We start from the raw sequence: 13,363 nt of genomic DNA, 5'->3' as shown, positions 1-13,363 counted from the left end.
CCTCTACTACTGGGAGTAGTGAACCTCTACTACTGGGAGTAGTGATCCTCTCATTCCTTCCTAGGCATTCTGTTTGGGTGCAGGGGAGGTGAAGGGACCTCTTCTGCTCCAAGTAAGGGAGTCTCTGGGACAGGTCAGGTGTATCAAGGCAATACGAAACAAGGTGTACTTCCCAACAGGAGGTCCACAGGGTGAGCCTCAAGCAAATTCTACAAGTATAATAACCACGTGTCTGACAGCTCTGGTCTGGGAAATCGTGGTTCCGAGACTCACTCTGGCTCCACGAGAATCATTCTTAGTTTCTTCAGGAATGAGACTTCTCCGGTGGTACTTGGAGGTAAGAAAACAGATGGTCTCTGGCTTTTGGGGCCATTGAACTGACTTGGGCTTTGGAGAAGCCATGGGAGGAAGATGGAGACAGAAGATCTTTCATCTAAATTACAGAGAAATTGTGCCCAAGGACTTGACTCTGGGTGAAGCCACTCCCCTTCCTCAGTAAGGTAGGGAAGATTACACCTAGAACCAGGAGGGAGATAATTCCTCTACCTTCAGCCAGCAGGGTGAAAGTCTGGTCTGGAGAAGGACGCTCAGCTAATGCTCAATCTACATCTTGATTGACTGAGGTAAAAAACAGTACCCTGATGGTGAACCAATCACCAAGCCAGATGAGGTGCAGTGAAGGTTGGGACCAAACAAACTAAATAAACAAACAAGCCTAATTCTTTCTGCCCATGTCCCTTTGTCAGGTGTCTTGCTATGACCAGACTCTAGGGGTGACATTTCTAGATCTGCCTACCCAAAGGCCACCCTGCTCTCAAGACTTGAGTCCCATCCTATTTAGTAGCTTGGGATGGCTTCCCTTTGCATCTTTAATAAGGTCATTAAAGAATAGATGGTAATGGCCATGGGTAACCAGAGACTAAATCATCTCTGCCGGCTTTTTCAGGACCCTAGCGGGGGCCCGGATGCTTCATGGGTCTCTAACACCATTCTGGACTGATGACATTGCCAGTTTTCCAAAGTTAGGGTTCCTCCATTTCCTGCCTCAGATGCTGCCAGGGTCCAGAGGGTCCATCTGGGGAGTCTGAGCCTGGTTGTGCTTAGGGCTCTGGACCCTGGAGGATGAGGTCGGGGAAGAAAGGCCAACTGTGAGCACTGAGAACACCCTAGGCTGTATGATTAGTAGATCCTTCCTCGTGCTAAGTCGAACTCAGGGTTGCCTGGTTCTCACAGTGGCACCAGGGACAGGCAGTGTCAACGGCACTGTAGGGAACAGGCATGGGGACCAAGGTGTTTTCCCCCGGGCAGACTGGAAGAGAAATGTGGATGGCTCAAGCCTTTCAGCCTTTACCCTGTGCTTTCTGTCTGGGTCTTTCTGGGTCTCCTGTTAGTTGTGCTCAGAAGGAAACCCAAGACAAGGATCGTCACGTCTGGGAGCACATTTTACCTTCTTTCTCCATGCCGTCAGGTCTTAGAATTGGGACTCGGATCCCACAGAAGGCTTCCAGGGGTGCCCTTCCCAGAGTCCCCAGATGAGCTTGTCCATCCTATCTAGGATGCAGTGTGCTGTCCCAGAACTCCCTTCCCAGAGACTTCTACTGATTCTCCCTAAAGCATGTCCTCCCCATGATCCTTGATATGGGAATGGGATTCTCATGAGAAAGGCCAAGAAAACCTAGTAGTGACAGAATATCCACTAACCCATAAGAGGTAGATGCATCCATTTCCCCATCTCTGCATCCCATCTTATCCCCATTCTTCCGTCTGCTTCTTGGTCCTAAAAGGTGTCACTACAGCCTGACTCCGGTGCTCTTCCCACCTCCTCCAGCAGCCTCGCTAAAGCGAACTTACCCTCACAAAGTACCTTGCCTATGAACCCTTGAAGGTCCTCTCCACTGCTCCCTGGCAAGACCCTCCATGGAGAGCTTCGTGCTAAGCTCCTACCAACAGTTTCCTCCCTTTCTGTCCCCTCTATTCCTCTCCTGTGAGCAGGCTACACTGTGGAGCTGAGGGGCAGTGACATAGGGGCTATCTCACGACACAGAGGTACCCTGCAAGGGAAAACTAGACTAGAAAAATCCAATGCCATTCAGCCGTACCTATACGCTTGGGAGGTCTGGGTGCTGGGCCTCAGGTGCCAATCACTCCGCATCAACTGTCAACACAAAACGACATGCTATACAGGAAACAATATTTCTTTTAAAACTCTTCTGTGTTTAAAAGGTGTCCAGGCCTGAAGTTCTTTTCAATATGTCATGCTTTTTTTTTTTTTAAGGAAAAAAAGATTAAAATGTATCAGATTATTAAATACAGCTACTTCAGACTTAATTTAGCAAACTGTAACATTTTTATCATTTTTATAAAGCCCTTTTTAATGAAAAACGTCTGCATGGAGACCAAATATCCAAACCAAAATCATGCTTTCACTGTATATTTGTTATCCCTGAAGATGTTATTTCCAGATTTTACAGAAATAATAAATTTCGTTTAGAGGCCCGGGCCTCTGAGGTGGTGCCACACATCTCCAAATTTTCCAATTTGCAGTTCAAGAAGCTAATCCCGCCGTAATTCTTCAGACTTGGCAATTCCCGGCCGCAATTTCATACCTCCAGCCTTGCCTCTTTGTAAATGCAGGGCTTGTAGCAACGTTCGACCCAATATGTTTATTTTACATGAGCCTAAAAATGCTGTTCCAATAAGCATAAGCATATTTTCTCAGTGACAAGATGTTTTCTTCCTGCGGCTCCCGATTTCACAGGTCACCGCCTGTGACTGTTTCCCACGAGCACTCTCCTAGGCCTACTGGTGCCAAATGGGAGGTGTCGGAGCCAGACAGTGGAGAATCTGTCTTAGAGCTGTATCAGCCGTCCAGGTCTGTCCTGGATACCCCGCCACGACACCTCATTACTGAAGGTGTGACTTCCCCCTGGGAATTACGGCTACTATAACAACTGCCTCGAAAGTGACTCCTTGGGTCCCAGGCTGGTGGCCTGTCCTGGTAGCTGCCCTGTGGCCTTGGGCCATGCAGGAAAGAGAGAAAGAGTTAGGGTCCCTGTGAGATAGGTGAGGTCCTGGGGCCCCTGCCCGCGAGGCCATGACTGGCATATGTCCAGTGGGCATGAAGCTGAACAGCAGAGCCTGGAGTGGGGGTATTTACCTGGCTTGGCCTCTGTGGCCTGCAGAAGTCAGGTGGGGTCATGCGGTCAGGTAGTCTCTCTCTGGCTCTTAGTGGAGTACATAATATTACCTCAGGGACCTCTGGTGACCAGAAGGGAATTTGGTGTGGATGAGAGTACCCACAATCCAGAAAGGGCAGTGGCCCAGCTGAGCCACCTACACAAACTTCCCAGCCAGGGGCAATCAGAGGCCATGGGAGTTTTACATGCATGGCTCTGAGTTCAGAGAGCACCTCAGAGATTTTAAGGTGCTTATATGCAGGGACGACGAATGGGACTAGGGACACATGGATAGGGACAGAAACAGAGGCTGCTCGTTTAGAAAGGAAAGGTAGTCCCAGGGATGGGAATGGGCTGGAGAGCGGGTAAGGTCTGGGACCTCATGACCCTTCACAGGCCATTTACAGAGTCTCAGCCTTGTGACACATTTGAATAGCATATGCTTTTCTTCAGGCTTTCTCTGTGTCCCACATGTCCCCTGTGTGAGCGGTTTCCAGTCGTTCAACTAACTGGCTTCTCTCATGGTATCTTTGACGGCTTCTGTACTGCGCTCTCCCGTCATGGTTCCTCTCCGCCTGTCCACCCCTCCGTTCTCAGTTGAATCTGGAAAAAAAAAACAAAAAACCTTCCAGAGCATTCTCTCAGGTTATCTAAGAAGGTACACTGTGCCACAGCCTGCGGAGAGCCCTGTGTGGGGTGCCCCAGGCTGCAGAGAGCCCTGTGTGGGGTGCCCCAGCCTGCGGAGAGCCCTGTGAGGGTTGCCCCAGGCTGCAGAGAGCCCTGTGTGGGGTGCCCCAGCCTGCGGAGAGCCCTGTGTGGGGTGCCCCAGCCTGCGGAGAGCCCTGTGTGGGGTGCCCCAGCCTCTGAGTGCTGCTGTCTGATGTTGTACCCAGTTTCAGCTTCACTTTGAGCACCGCACCGTTTATTGAACCCCAGAGAGGTGGGATAGCAGGGGCCCAACCTGTCTAGGATGGAAGGCTTTTCCAAGATGTGGGGACTCTCCCATCTAAAACTAGGGACGTTCCTGGCCAACAAGGAAGCAGGCTCAGCCGATGACTCTGCAACTGGAAGCTGTTTTCTGTCGGGGGTTGGCCCATGTTGTGGATCACATGATGCCAGAGCACTTCCTGTGTAACGTTGTTAATGTTCCCCTCGGTTGCTTCTGTGCATCGGGGCATGCTCTCCTCACCTCCTCTCCCAGACCACTGTGTTGCACAGCCACTCGCAGTGATCTTCACAGCTGGGGACCTTGTACCCAGGGACTTGAGTAAGTAATGCGCCTTCCTAAGAAGCCAGTCCTTACACAGCAGACCCGGGAAAGTTCAGGTTGCAATGAGGGTAAACTTGCTTGAGTGCTCCCTGTGAGAGACATGCCATCACAGTTGCGAGCTAGAGCCCGGGCCTCTTCTCTCCCATCCCAGGGCTTTTACCACAGGGCACTGTGCCTAGGTGCAGCCTGAGCAAACCCCACAACCTTCTCCCAAGAAGTTGTACCAATCTTCAGTTCAACTGAGGTCACTGTGAACTCCATGGGACTTTATGTCACATCCAGACTGGCAATCCTCATCAGAGCACAGGCCCCCAATTGGCCCCGTTTGCCAAACTGGGAATGTTCTGAACCCCGTGCTGCGAAGAACAAAGGTCCAATTCAGCCTCCCGGGGGGCAAGGGATCTCATTAAGGCCCTGGCAGCCGGTGTGGGGTCGGGTATTGTTTTTAATGGAAAAAACAAGAATTTGCTGTTGTGTTAGATTAAAGGCTTTGTCCAAGGGAATTAATCAGATTGCTACTGGCCTTCAGTCGCATAACCTTTGACTTCCCATCCTTAGAGAAGTCATGGACCAGGGCTGCAAAAGTGTTTCATTTCTCTCTTTGTTGGTTAATGAAGGCCCCACAGCAGGGTTTCCAGGAAGGGTTGAATCACTCCCCGCCCCCACCTCCTTAGCATGAGCTCTGAGCAGTCAGTGGCCATCATCTCCATCCATGCATCCATCCGACAGTCTGTCTGTCCATCCTGTGGTTCATATTTTCATCCAGCTCTGATCACGATGATGCCTCTAGCATTGTGTCCGATACTCCTGTTCCCTGACCCACAGCTGCCCGGACTTCAACTCCCCATTCAATGAGAGCACCTATGTGGGGGAGACACGGATAATAGCATATATACTGAATCACCATCACATGTACTCCATATGTATTCCAGATCTTGGAATAAGAAACAGAACCTGCCCCATGTCCCAGTCCTCCCACTCCTTGCTTAAGACCGCAGCCCCACCTCAGGGCCGCCCATTGCTCTTTCAGAGCAGGCAGGATCTTACACAGAACCTAGGCTGGCCTCTCCCTTTAAGTCCTCCTGCTTGGAGCCTCTTGAGTGTTGGATCACAGGAGCCTACTACTGTGCCTCATTTTATACTTTTTAAAATGAGATTTTGCAATTAATCTTTTTTTTTTTTACTGTAGATGCAGGTTGTGTGCATGGGTGAGCATTTGTATGGTTTTGTGTGTGTGTGTGTGTGTGTGTGTGTGTGTGTGTGTATGTATGAGTAATATGGAGGCTAGTGTCAACCAGGGGCACGAGCTCCCTCGGGAGTTAGTCTCTAAGACAAGGTTTCTCCCTGGGACCTTGAACTCGCCAACCAGGCTCAGCTAGTTTGGTCAGAGAGCCCCATGGGTCCTCCTGTCCCCATCTTCCAGTGCTGGGCTTACAGGTGTGTGCCACTATGCAGCCTTTTATGTGGGTTCTGGGGAAGAAACTCGGGCTGTCACACCTGTGTGGTGAGTGGTTTACCAACTGAGCAGTCTTCGCAGCCCCTGTGTTTGGCACCTTACGTTCGACTCTTACGTCAAAAGAAGTAAACGTTAGTAAAGCTCTTCAGACCCTCAGAAGCTCCCATCTAGCCAGTTTCCTGTGGGTCCTACACTGTCCCTGGGTCCCTAGAGAGCATCACAGAGTCTCTTCGCCCTCTCATGGATATGTGACTCTGGATACCCTGGAGCTCCTAGTGCTGTATAAGTTATGTTCATCTTCTTCTAATTTTGTGCCAAAAGATGTCCTGCCCAGTGGAAGACAGAGCCATGGTGCCTCCTTCCCAGTGTTCCTAGAACCTTTGTCCTAAAGGTCTGCATAGTGTCACATTTGAATTGCTTAAAAGTTGCCAGGAGTTCTAAAACCTATTTGTACATATGCAGGGACTGGCTGTCAATCCGATACAGTGGGAGCTGGGGAGATGGCCTCTTGCACGCCATTGTCATTGAGGGATCAGCCACCAAGATATCTCAAGTTCTCTTGCCCACTATAAGTTTGGTCCTTCAGACTATGTTCATCCTAGCCGGATTAACAATATTGGGGACACACAACTTGGGCATTAGCAGACAGAGGTATTCTGAGTGTGGGGAGACAGGAGACTAGAATACAAGGGTGCCTGGGAGGCAGGAGGAGTCACTCCAAGTGCTTATGATTGGCAAAGGGATGAGACCCTCCCCAAACAAACCTGTTAAAACTGAATGGAAATAGCACTCTGTGGAAAAACAGATGGTTCTGAATAGGCAGTTCCTGGAGGAGTAGGAAGAGCAGGAACATCTGAAGAACCTCAGGGTGAGGGGTAACAGAACGGAACCATGAGACACAGAGTTCTTTGGGCCAGTGACATGGCCCAAAAGTTCTTCTTCGACAGCACCCAGGGCTGTCACTGTGTGAGCCATAGGGACCTGTGTGCACAGCTGGAATGACGGATGGGTAATAGGTGTCCCAGTGGGCCTGGCATGACAAGGGATGTCTTGCTCCCACCACCACATGTCTTAAACTCTCAGGCCACCTCATAGGTCTCACCCGAGATCCTACAAAATGACACTCCCTTCATAATGGGAAGAGTTAAGGGCTCATAGGGTGAGCACAGGTAGGACTCCCACCCACCTCGTCCTCTCTGAAGAACCCCCCCTGTCCTGGGCTTCCCGCCTGCACCCTTGGGGTTCAAGTCTTTCTGAATCTGCTGTCCCCGACACAAGAGCGTGCAGTCATTCTCTCTCTCTCTCTCTCTCTCTCTCTCTCTCTCTCTGCGCCTCTCTCTGTCTCTGTCTCTCAGCAACCCTTTGGGGAGACCCCAGTGACCCCTGATCATAGTCTGCCAAGGGTACAGGAATAGGCTTGTCTCCAGGGAGTGATCCGGTGACTCCAGTGAAGGTGGCCCCCGAGATGAGGACCTAGCCACTTCACTCTTTACCTGGGAAGCTAATCCTGTCTGTTGGCTCCAGATGCTAAGTTTGGAGTGGTTTGCTCCACAGTGGTGGGTAGCTAATCTAAGAAAGGGGGGGGGGCTCTGCCTCCAGGGGAGGGTGGACCCTGTCTGGCCACTGTCTGGCCTTGTTTTAACCTGAGAATTATGGGCAGAGAAACTGAGTTCAAGGCAAGATGGGTTTGCCTCAGGCTCTTAGCGCTTCGTTGGGGTAAGCCCCGATTTTCAGGTCTTTGAGGGAGTTCAGCCAACTTTGTTCAGTTGGCAGGTAGAGCCTCACGGGAGGTGGCCCTTTGAATTATTCGAGGGGTAGGCTACAGTGTATGATGAGCAATGGGATAGTCTCTGTCTAGGTCGCCTGCCCACTCCTTCCTCCCCTAGTCACTGACTAAAGGTTGATCTGAAATTCCAGTTAGACAGGGAACCCCTTATTTGCTCACCTTTCGGTGCTGTGGCAATGGCAGGGGACTGTGCAGAGACAGTGGCAGCCTTGGATTTTGCTTGCCACCTCTTTCCTTTCTTGGATCTGAGAGTTAGGCCATTGTCTGATAACCGGAGTCTAGGCACTAATCAACTTGGGCAGTGGCCACCTGAACCTGAATTTCTGCAGGGGTCCTGCCACACAGTCCTCTAATGTGGAGGTGGCCTGAGGTGTCTGGACAGGTCATGAGCTCTCTGTCATAGGAGATATGCCAGCCCCTGCATTCAGCAAGAGCATTGGGTATGACAAAGAGCCTGACCATGGGAGGAGAGAAGCAGTTCCCAGTTTACCAATGGGACCAATAAGAAATCTCGGGGGGGCAGCTGGAGTAGAACCCGAGGGCTGAGCAGTTGGCCATAGGTTAGAGAAGTACAGGCAGAGAGGGAGCCTGGGCTGGGAAGTGTCCAGGCCAGTCAGTGGTGACAGATAGCCCAGATGAAACTCCTGTACCTGCTGTGACAGCTTCAAACGGTCATGGGACATCTCAGTTCTCAACATTTGATGCCTGCGACAAGGATGGTGGAGCTGGAGGCAAGAGATCCACAGTGCTGGGATCTCCCTGGGGGCCTCCAAGGATGACTGCATACTTGCCCTTCCGGCTTCCAGGAGACATCCTGCCCCTTGGCTTGGGGCTGCTTCTCTGATGTCCTTCTCTTATGTCATCCCCTTCTCCCACCTACTTCCTCCCTTCTAAGGACCCCATATCGTTGGGAGCCATTCAAGATTGTGTCCCCATCTTGAGGTCCTTATGGACATCTGTGAATCCCTGTGCATGGCTACTCCATCTTCAGAACTCATTGTTTCCTGATGTCCTCAAAGGCGTCAAGAGACCCACTGGAGATGGCCCTGAGAGGACTGGTACCGTCTCAGGTCTCCAAGTCCAATGTGCTGTGTGTGACACATCTCAGGCCCTGGTGGAAGGGGCAACCTGGGCCCCACAGTCCTGGTGCTAGCCAGTGTCTTTGAGCTGGGCCAGAGCCTATGAACTATAGCTGGGGCCCAGCCAGGGGCTTTCTGGACTCCTCTCGGCAGTCGCTGCTCAGCTGGCTGGTCACACATGCTTTACATTAAGGCCAAAGAGTGTGTTTTCCGTGCAGTCTGGTACGGGGGGCGGGGGGAGGGAACACTGACTGTGCAGGGTCCTGGTGGGATGCCAAGGCTAGAGAGAGGCCCTGAAACTGAAGAGAAGAAAGGAGGTGCAGGGGGATAGTGAGACCAGAGACCAGATTTGCTTTCTGCTGGTCCACGAGGAGTACAAGGGTAGTGCCTTCAGGGTTCTAACAATGTCCCGAGAATGACAAGCCAAGGTCAACAGCATGGTGGGGGGAGGGAGATCTCAGGCCTTCATCTGCTTGGCCTGGTCCTGTGACTTAAGAACTCTCTGGCCCTTTCTTGTGTTCAGGGTTGACTGTCCTTGATGGACCCCTATATACTGAGACTTCACTGGTACTGGAGGGTGTCCTGGTACCTTACATCTGTGGAGAAGTTCCAACATCATCCCCAGGATGCTGGCCTCGGGGGTGAGGTTCCCATCCCCACCGCTGCATCACACATCTTGATGTTCAGACCTGTTTTCCCAGCCAGTGCATCCTCAGTCCAATCCTCCCTCTAAAACTGATCCCTGCTTTCTACCCTGGAGACTTTGCCTTCTACCCACGAAGCTCTCACCTCCAGCCCCAACCTCAGTGTCCTATCTAGAGCCCGTACCCCAGAGGTGGTAAGATGTCAGGATGGGGGCTCTTCCTCCCCCACTTTCCACCGCACTCAGTGAGCTGAGTCCCCGGGAGCTGTTGTGTCTATTGCCACATACCAGGTCACTTTGGATGCGACCTCCTACTTGAATAATGTTGCGGCTGTTCCTGTCCTCATGGCTTTGGCATGTGGTGTATTTCCATGCACTTACTTCGAGAAAGGATAAGTCAAAGCTATGATAGTGAGGCTCTGCTGGGCCGGAGGGCATCTCTAGGATTGTAAGTGTTCAGTGGAGGAAAGCTTACACGGAAGGGCACATTTTGAGCCAGGTTATGAAAGAGTCTATGTCTAGAGAATTTGGTGCTTGGAAGAACACATTCATCTCTGTGGATCTGAAGTAAGTAAATCACAGCCTAGTGCCAAAATTCTACCTGAGGCCCTTTTTGTATATCCTGGGAACCAAAGATAATTTGACGTTTTTGTGAAAGGCTTATACTTTAAAAAGTAAAGATGAATCTACAGCCAGAGCCTTTGCGGAGTCTAGCAGGGCCCTTTCTGCCAGGAACAACTTGTACATAGAAGAGATGCTACATCAGGCTCTGGTCACACAGAGCGGAGGGCTGCAGCTGTCCTGAGGATGGGGAGAGAGACTCCGTACTCCAGCTTGTGCACGCTGTGGTGTGACCTCCAACCCCTCTCCCAAGAAGGTAGGATGAGCTCATTGTTGTCCCTGGACTGAGCAGACCCACCTCTTCCAGCCAGATCTGTGACCCATGGGCCTGGGAGGGAGAGGACTCCCACACTCATTTGTGAATTAGGCGTATTTTCCACCGGCTGGCCAGGTCTGCAGGGACTCAGAAAGAAGACGTTCCAAGCTTTGTAATGTTTCAGCTCTAATGAGCTGGGATTCTGGTGGTTACTTCTAATCCCACTGTGTTTACCCCAATCAGCGATGGAAGGTTGGCTGCCGGGATAGCTGTCATTCCTTCTGCGATTAGTATTCTGGCAGGCCGTCCTGTTTTCCAGGAAAGGCCCCTCATCCCCATCTCGGCATGGGCTCCAGGCATCAAGGCATCTTCAGAGGCCGAGGCCCGAGGCACCAGGCAGAAATGCAGGGCACAGCGGTAGATGCGGTGATGGGCACTCGGCTGCTCAAGAAGTTCATCTCCCAAAGTCTCGGCCTTTTCTTGGCTTTGTTCTAGGCTCGCAGTCAACACAAGGGGCAGTGTGAATTTCCAGAGAAGTCACCGGGGGATCCCTGGGCACAGTCTCTGGAGGAACTGTAGAAGTCACTGTGATGCGTGAGAGCCCCGAGCTGCCTAACACAGAGTGTGGGAATGGAGTGCCAAACATAGGCATACCATCCTGTTAAGGGAGCGTAACCACTCAAGGAGTCAACAAAAGTTCCCTTTGCCTTTAAGTCAAGAGGTGTAGCCACCTGAATGTGGAGGTTGTTGTCATGGTCTAAAGGGCCAGAGCCTGTGCTAAGCAGTGCCTCTGCCTGGTCCTGTTAACCTCCTCCTTCCTCCCAGAGCCTTGGCTACCGCCACCACAGAGATGTTCTTCTGAGGGTCCAGCTGAATTGCCCTGTTTAAGAGACCAGAATGACCGAGGTTCATAAGCAGATGTAACTCCGTCACCCATGGACTTGTTCTGTTACTTGTTCTGTGGTAGACTCAGGAAAGGTGACAAGGTTCCCGTAGACCTGTTGCCACCTGTTGGCATGGCTTGTCCTCTGGGCTCAGTGCTGAGTCACACGTGTGAAGTTTAGTTTGGTTCTTTCGTCCTGGATCGGCCTTGTCTAATCATTCACTGTCTTTGAGCCAGTGTCAAGGTTCTACTGGCTCCCCTGACACTCACCAGCCTCCGAGTGCCCACCCAGCTACAGCAGCGGGACTCAATGACCTCCACTTGCTGAACAACAGAGCTAGTGGCACGATGCGTACTTTCAATTTGCTTTTCCAAAGTCTGCTGTCCCGTAGCTCCGTATGGGTAGCGGCTGTCTGCTTGGGGATGGCTATCTGGAGCAGTGGAAATAAAAAGGTGTGGAGGTGGGGTGGGGTGGGGTTCCTGCCACTCTGTGTGAGAGGCCAGGGTGTGGCAGGGTTCAGGGACCTGGGTGGAAGTATAGTGTGTCCACAGAAAAGGAGGTCAGGAAAGCCCTGGGTTACCCTCTGCACCATGGCATGGCTCCATGCACAGTTCTTGGAACCCTTGGGAGCTGCGTCCATGTGGGATGCAGGGACTGGGAGCCGCTCAGCCCTGGCCACAAGGCTCACAGTTCAGAGCCGGCACATCTGCCTGGGAAGCATTTCCTTTTTATGAGCTAGTTCCAACTTGTTAAATTTTACAGCAGCGGGGAAACGTGTAGCCTCACTTAGGAGTTACAAGGGCCTGGGGTGAACACACACTGTAAAGCCCAGTGGCCCGTGGGAATCTGCTTTTGAGACTAGCCCAGGCACAGGATGCAGATGCCTCGGGCACCCAGAGATTCCATCAGGATGGCCAGCGTGGTGCCAGGACCCCACATGGAGACTGTGTTGGGCCTCCCTGGTCTCTTGAACCGTTCTTGGTTTTCCTGGAACCAGAAAAAGGCTAAACCCTCCATACTGAGCCAGAGATAGGTGTGGTCAGTAGGGGAACGACTCTCAAAAATGTCAACATCCCAAAGGTCCAGACTCTGTGCTCACCAACCTCCAAGGAAAAGTGCCCTGCATAGAGCTAAATTGCATATTTTAATGGTGGGGAAGGAGGGGAGGATGGTGACTGGATTATATGTTCGTTCTAATGTGAAGACAGGGGACCTTATAAGGCAGTGGTTCTCAACTTGTGGGTCACAACCCCTTCAGGGGGGTCAAACACCCCTTTCACACGAGTTACCTAAGACCATCCTGCATATCAGATATTTACATTATGATTCATAACAGTAGCAAAATTAGTTATGACGTAGGAGAGACAAGGCCATGACCTAAGAAAGGTGGGCAACCTAGCAGCTGGAGAAGATGACTTCCATCTGTGGAGCCTTCCAGGGAGAATACCCACAGGCATCTTTGTTCGGGCTTCAGGTGACCATTTTAGTGTAAAAGTATATATAGATAGAGAGTCACATTGTCACAACACGCTGGCAGTGAGTTCACAGTAATCTGTCCGAATTGTCAGAGGGAACCGACCCTCAAGAACCCAAGGCCAAGTGTCCCATGTTCCACTGACTGTCAGTACTGAGACTTACGCATCTGGAAGGACAGCGTGATCAAGCAGGAAGAGCAGGGATAAGTGACCAGGCCACAGGGTGGAGCACCCAACAATGTCCCTGTTCTTGTGAAAAAGACTCCAGAGACTTTGTTGGCTTCTTCTGTCATGTGAGGAGGTGGCCACGAGTCAGGAAATAAACCTTCACCAGACATGTAACGGCCCATTGCCTTGATCTTGAACTTGCCCACACTGTAACTGTAATGAATAATTACTGTTGTTTACAAACCATGGACTGTGGCATTTCAGTAATAGCAGACTGAATCAGCTGGTCTAGGATTTGACCCAGACAAAGGTTGCTGCCATAACACACGTTGAGAACCTGGCAGTCAACAATGAGCAGAGAGCAGAGCAGAGGGCTGGTGAGTGGGTGGGTGGGGATTTAGGATCTAGACAACTCCTTGTTTGAGTGTAAGGTGACTGGCAGAGACTCAGGGATGGAGGGGTGCTGTGGGAGAGAGAGAGAGAGAGAGAGAGAGAGAGAGAGAGAGAGAGAGAGAGAGAGAGAGGAAGAAGAAGAAGAAGAAGAAGAAG

The sequence above is a fragment of the Mus pahari genome, chromosome 7 (genome assembly GCF_900095145.1).
Source record: "Mus pahari chromosome 7, PAHARI_EIJ_v1.1, whole genome shotgun sequence".
Taxonomy (NCBI): Eukaryota; Metazoa; Chordata; class Mammalia; order Rodentia; family Muridae; genus Mus; species Mus pahari.
Note: the sequence above shows the minus strand (reverse complement) of the source record.